We start from the raw sequence: 6,095 nt of genomic DNA on the forward strand, positions 1-6,095 counted from the left end.
ACTGACCTTGCCCAAGAGTGCTACCTAGACTGAACCTAGAGTTCACTTCTAGGCTTACGTGATTATTTTCACTCCTTCATCTGAAGTGAAGTTTCCCTTCACGGTGCATTAAATGGTTTTGCTCCTCTCTTTAGCATAAAGATATTCCTTTAGAATATTTTCATCTAAATTCCTTTAGGCTCAACTTTTGCAGTCAATATCTTTGTTTAGAAGGTGATTCCTTCTTGTAGGCTCATTTCTCTGAAGGCTACAAAATCTCTGTTTCTAAAGCTTTGTTTTAGTTAATGGGGGGAACTTTGCCAAATAGAAGCACTGACTGACTATTAAGAGAATACTTCTAGGAATTCCCATCCATAATATCTTCACCATGTTAGGTGCTGGTTAATTGTATGAATATTGGGGGATATTTTTGAATTAATACTAGAGATGACTAAATTCCATCTGGAATTTTTGAGGAAGAACCTGAGTAAGCCTCCAGTGTTCTTATCATTCTGTGGATATAAACATTTGTTTGTTCAGAGGCCTTTGGGCAATTGCTTATTTGGGATATGCACCTTTATTTAATTAAAGCACCAACTTCTTGGGACTGTCTAGGTACCAGATGGTTATCTGAATTTCAAGAAACTCCAGTTGAAGTGACTGTAGTGATTTTTATCATCAAGGGATTATGCCTCTTCCTCTAGCTGATGGAAACAGACCCTCTGTAATGGTTTACTGAAATTTTTATTCCTTATTTCCAACTTCTATGTCCAGAGGTATCATAAACTTGGCTTCCTCCTGTATGTTTGGATCTATGACCTTCAGAGGTCAGCAGGGTGAGGTTCAGAAAATTACACCCCACATCAGTTATAATGGTCACATCACATTGCAATGGATTGAATGTTATATCCTCACAAAAATTCATGTTAAATTCCTAAACCTCAATATGATGGCATTAGGAAGAGGGGTCTTTGGAGGTTACTAGGTTATGAGGATGGAGCCCTCATCAATGGAATTAGTGCCCTCACAAAAGAGACACAGAGAGCTGAATAACCCTCTTTCTGTCATGTGAGCACACAAATAGACATCAGAATTGTACATCCCAGAATGAGGCTTTCATCAGACTCCAACCAGGGTTGCTGCCTGTCTCTGACTTCCAGCTTCTAGAACCTGAGAAATACATTTCTGTTGTTATTAAGCCACCTAGTTTGAGGTGTTTTGTTATAGCAACCCAAACTGACTAAGATACCCTCCCATGCTTAAAAATAAATGAATAAAATATACCAGAATTACTGATCATTTTGCACTCACAGGTATGATTTGACCAGAAGAGTTTCAATGTCTAACGTTACCAAGTTTTTCACCCTAAATAACAAAAATAAATTAAACTAATAAAGAACAAGGAGACTCTAGGGCTTTATATGGTTTTTTGGAGAAAGACTGGATTCCATTACACTTCGCATCCTGAACACTCAGCTCCCCAGCCTTTCCCATCCCATTCAGCCCCTTGCTCTCCATGCACCAGACACACCAGCCCTCTTCTAATTCTTTAAAATCATAGCTTGCTTCCTCCCATCTTGGGGCCTACTAACCAAAAGATCTAGCTGCTCCATTCCTTCTCTGCATCTCACTAATGATTAACACACTCATTTTTCAGAGGTTAGATGTTCAATCCACAGGGTCAGGGTTTCCTTTGGCAACTTCTTTTCTTTCCATGTGTTTTAGTTAGCTTTTTTGCTACTGTGACTAAAAGACCTGACAAGAACAACTTTAGAGGAAGAAAGGTTTATTTGGAGGGCTCATGGTTTCAGAGGTCTCAGTCCATAGAAGGTCGGCTCCATTCCCTGGGGTGGAGGTGAGGCAGAACATTATGGCGGAAATGGAGGGCAGTGGCCTACATGAGGATGATCAGAAAGCAGAGAGAGACTCCCAATGACCCACCTCCTCCAGCCACACCCTCTCCACCTTCAGTTACCACTCAATTAAGCCCATGGGGGAATAATTCACTGATTGGGTTAAACCTCTCATAACCCAATTCATTTCACAAATGAGCTTTTGGGGGACACCTTACATCTAAACCATAAAATTATGGGATTGTCTGATAAAGGCTAATTTTGAAAGAAAGTGTCACTTTACTGAATGCGTCACATAGTATTTACCTTTGAGAAGGTAGGGAGCCCTAACTAGTGCCTGCTGACAGTGGCTCCACATTTTCAATCAGATCCTTAAGCAACTGGTGACTCCCTTCACCAGAAAAAATGCCTTTGCTGGACAGCCTTGCCTTTTTAGTTATGATTTTTATAAAACAAGTGCACATGCAACCCTGAACATAGTCTACAATACCATTACAGTCAGAATATTAATGTTTAGAGGGTTAATTCAGTTAAATTTGTCAATGAAGAAACTGGCAAACATTAATAAAATCAGATCATGGACTTATTTGCACAATACTTTCTTTCCCTCTGTTCCTTCTAGGGGATCAGAATAAAGCTTCTTTTGATAACAGTGAAATAACAAGGAATTTAGTTTTGCTCTTCAAGTTGATATCCTTTTGTATGCATAACCTCAGAATGAGTATTTCTTTTCTTTTTCTTTTTTTCAGGTGAAGAAGCAGAAGCACAAGATGTTTTAGACACTTGATCAGTCAACCTCAGAGTCCTTGTCACCTCAGAGCAAGCCTTGTCTCCCAAATCATCTAAATCAATTGCTGTCTGAGCTACAGCCCTTCCCATGATGCTGATGATAAGGAATGACCTTCTGTACTAGGTGCTGAACTGCTGTGCAGAAGAGATGGACTGCATTCCCCATGGGAGCTCCCAGTATTCAGGTACCATTTATCTTAGAGCTGGGAGTGGGTGGAGTAGGGGACTGGGGGAGATGACAGTGTGTGGTCAAGGACAATCAGAAATACCTGCAATGAGAATGTTTTAAGTGAAGAACTTGATTCAGAGAAGTTTAGGGAAGAGAAGATAAGGGGTATCTTCTAGAAAGCTAGTCCCACACATTCTTGGTGCCCATAAAAAAAAAAAAGTTAAATTTATGGGACCCTGCTTAATGTCATGAAGGCCTATGCCTACAAGGGATCTCTCTGTCACAGGAAGAAGAATGTAGTCTGCCAAGTTACTATTCAAATACCCCTCATTGGGTGCAGTCAGGAATCACAGGGTCTTTCCAATTACATCTTGAGATGAACTCTAGCTTCAGTGTTGGGAGCCTGCTACCCACAATAGTGGATCACTTGGGAATATCCCGGGGGATTGGCCAGATTGGTCCAGGAGTATAATAAATTAAATCACCAATAACTCATGGTCTCTGTCAGTTTCCTTCCAGGGAGTGATTAATGAACAGCCTATAGTCAGGTTCTGAGATACTTAGTCAATACTCAGTCTATTTTGTGATTCTAGATAAATGGTATACCAATCTGTCTCAAGATTTCAGCTAATTATCAGTCCTCCCAGGGCCCCTACAAGCCACCAACATCACTCCATTATTTATTGAAGTTGAAAAGAGCTAAAGCTGAGCTAAAATCCTCAGTGAATACCATAGGAAAATACAGGGTTGCTGTTCTCAGGGGCTTTGATTCATCTTGTGCTCTTGTAAGTATCTCAAGAACCTCATATGATAAAAATGCTAAAAATAATAACTAACACTAGGTGCTAGACACTATTTTTAGTGTTTTACATGTTTTATCTAATGTAATCCTCATAAATCCCTTAATAATAGGGGTAGATGTGATTATTACTGTCTTTACCCAGATAGAGCAATCAAAAGGAAACAACTAAGTTAGGCAATTGCTGAGGAAGACATGGGGCTAGAGCTCAAAACTATGTTTCTGAATCTAAAGACCAGTATTAGTTATTTCCCTAGAATAATCACAGCTAGAATTCAGTAAATATTTCCTACGGGCACTGTGCTAAGTTAGTTTCAATGCATTGTTTTACTTAATGCTCATGACAGTGATTATGATCTTGTAATACTTTTGAAAATGTTTCTATTTGCTTCTTCTGAAATACCAGTTTTTTGTTTGTTTGTTTGTTTGTTTTGTTTGGGAATGGGTTTTGATTTTTTAACTCTATGAAGAAGGAAACCGAGGCTTAGAGAGGCATGAACGTTTTCCAGGTTTAAGAAAAAGACTTAATCTTTGATCAGTTTTCTCCAAGGCCTAAATCTCACATATTGGTATCCTGTTATTGCTTCGAGAAAAAGAAGTGACTTCAAATAATATCCTAGACAAATATTGCTCAAGCAGAAACCATAGCACTGCCATTGATGTAGGCCTTTATGATTAGCACCTGAGTTTCATGTAAGTCTAAGTGTAGTATGTTAGGTTGTAACTGTCAAAACGGAAGTTCAAAATATAAGGGGCTCCTAGGGAGTCCTCCACTTAATAATTCATTGACCTACATTATCAATAATTCACTTAACAAACTAGCATGATGGTATGTGCCACCTTCACAGAGACAAAGTTGAATGTGACTCCCTCTCTCCCAGAAATCAGAGTGGAAATTCATTTTTTTGTGAAATTAATTTTTTTTCTAAGAATTTTCTGCTTAGTCTGTGGATGAGCTGGTGGTGGAATGGTGTCCATTTGAAGGGGTGGGCCTTCTGATCCTGGTTGACAAACTTGCCCTCCAGCAGACCTCTTTCCTGATTTCTCACCTTCCTTTCCCTAAACTCGGGTGAAAAGTAGAATGTGCCTTTCTCAAGTGACATATCACCAAACCCTTGGCCCTAATGGGGAAGTCAGTTCTGCAGGAACTTTTCCAGTCATGAATAAACAGAGTTTGTGTCACAACCTGAAAGCTGTGATCCCTAAACTGCACACAGGATCCTGGCATGGAAATTCAGTTGGAAAATGATCAAGTCAGGCTGTGTGTGTGCTAGTGTACACCTGTAAATCCTAGTTATTAGGGAGGCTGAGGTAGGAGGATCACCAGTTTAAGGCCAGCCTGGATAATTTAGTGAGACCCTGTCTCAAAAGAGGTGTGTGTGTGGGGGTGCTGGATATGTAGCTCAGTGGTAAAGCACCCCTGGGTTTCATCCCCAGTACCATAAAAAATGAAAAAGGAGGAGGAGAAGGAGAAGGAGGAAGGTGAGGGAGAGGAAGAGAAGAAGAGGAAGAGGAGGTAGAATTATTATTATTACTATTACTAGTAGTAGTAGTAGTAGTGGTGGTGGTGGTGGTGGTGATCAAGTCTAACTTCCAGACAAAAGAAGTGATTGGTTCTAGGCAAGCAGCTGGTGAGATTGATGAGGAAGACAAGATCCCTTTATGCAAAGCACCAAACTTCTATTTAAAGTCTGGGGCAGTGGAATGACCCCGAAGAATTGATCTGGAGGTTCAATGTATGGTATACTAAGGTACCAATAGCACTTTAAGGATGATGCAAATAGTAGGTTGCAAGGTTGTCCCTGCATTAGGCAGTAAAATTCATTCTTCTGATTCTTTCTGGCTCTGAATAGCCCAGACAACAAGAAATGGACGGTGGAAAGCACGGGCTTTAGACTTGGACATCACTTAGGGAAGTTCCTTCTTCTTAGGTTCTATGCAACCTTGAAGATTAATTGTTGCAAACTTCCCAAACAGTGCTCCCAGGAACGCATAAATATGAGAGGCCTTGTGATCCCAGCTCTCTGAACCTGGCAGAAAAGGGGTCAGACAACCGGGCAAAGGGGAAACTCACAGCTCTCCCAGAGGGGACAAAGTCTGGGACACTCCAGCTGTGTCCGGATCTTGGCTTAGTTGGACGCTCTGGGTGGAGGAGCCACCGGCACAGCGGCTACCCAGCGTGTGCCCAACCCTCCCACCGCTGGTCCCGGCTGCCAGGAGGCCGGCCGCTGGCGGGAAGAGGCTGGGAAACCTCAGGGCCAGCCGCGGAGACAGCTGCCGCCTTGTTCCGCAGCCCGGTGGCTTTTCTCCCCCGCCCCCCTTCCCCTCTTTGCAGAGACCAGACATCCCCGCCCTCCCCCACCCCTGCCCCACCTCTCAGGGGATTCTTTGCCTCCCGGCTCTGAAAGCGTTAACCCTGGAGCTTTCCGCGGCCCCGCACCCCACCCCCCCACTCCCCACCGCCCGCTCCCGCCCAAGGTTCCTAAAAAGGGAAGGTGCAAAGTTT

General features: G+C 42.2%; 1 protein-coding gene across 4 annotated transcripts in view; it reads right to left on the reverse strand.

Moving 5' to 3' along the window:
• The window catches only part of Colec10 (collectin subfamily member 10), a 157,794-nt gene extending 151,809 nt beyond the window's left edge, over nt 1-5,985 (reverse strand). For all 4 annotated transcript variants that reach the window (XM_005316210.4, XM_078016756.1, XM_078016755.1 and 1 more), the window contains exon 1: nt 5,664-5,985. The gene's annotated coding sequence lies outside the window, so the exon portion shown is untranslated. The remainder of the gene's footprint in view (nt 1-5,663) is intronic.
• Nucleotides 5,986-6,095: the final 110 nt, after the last annotated feature.

This window comes from Ictidomys tridecemlineatus, chromosome 7 (assembly GCF_052094955.1).
Source record: "Ictidomys tridecemlineatus isolate mIctTri1 chromosome 7, mIctTri1.hap1, whole genome shotgun sequence".
In the NCBI taxonomy this organism is placed as follows: Eukaryota; Metazoa; Chordata; class Mammalia; order Rodentia; family Sciuridae; genus Ictidomys; species Ictidomys tridecemlineatus.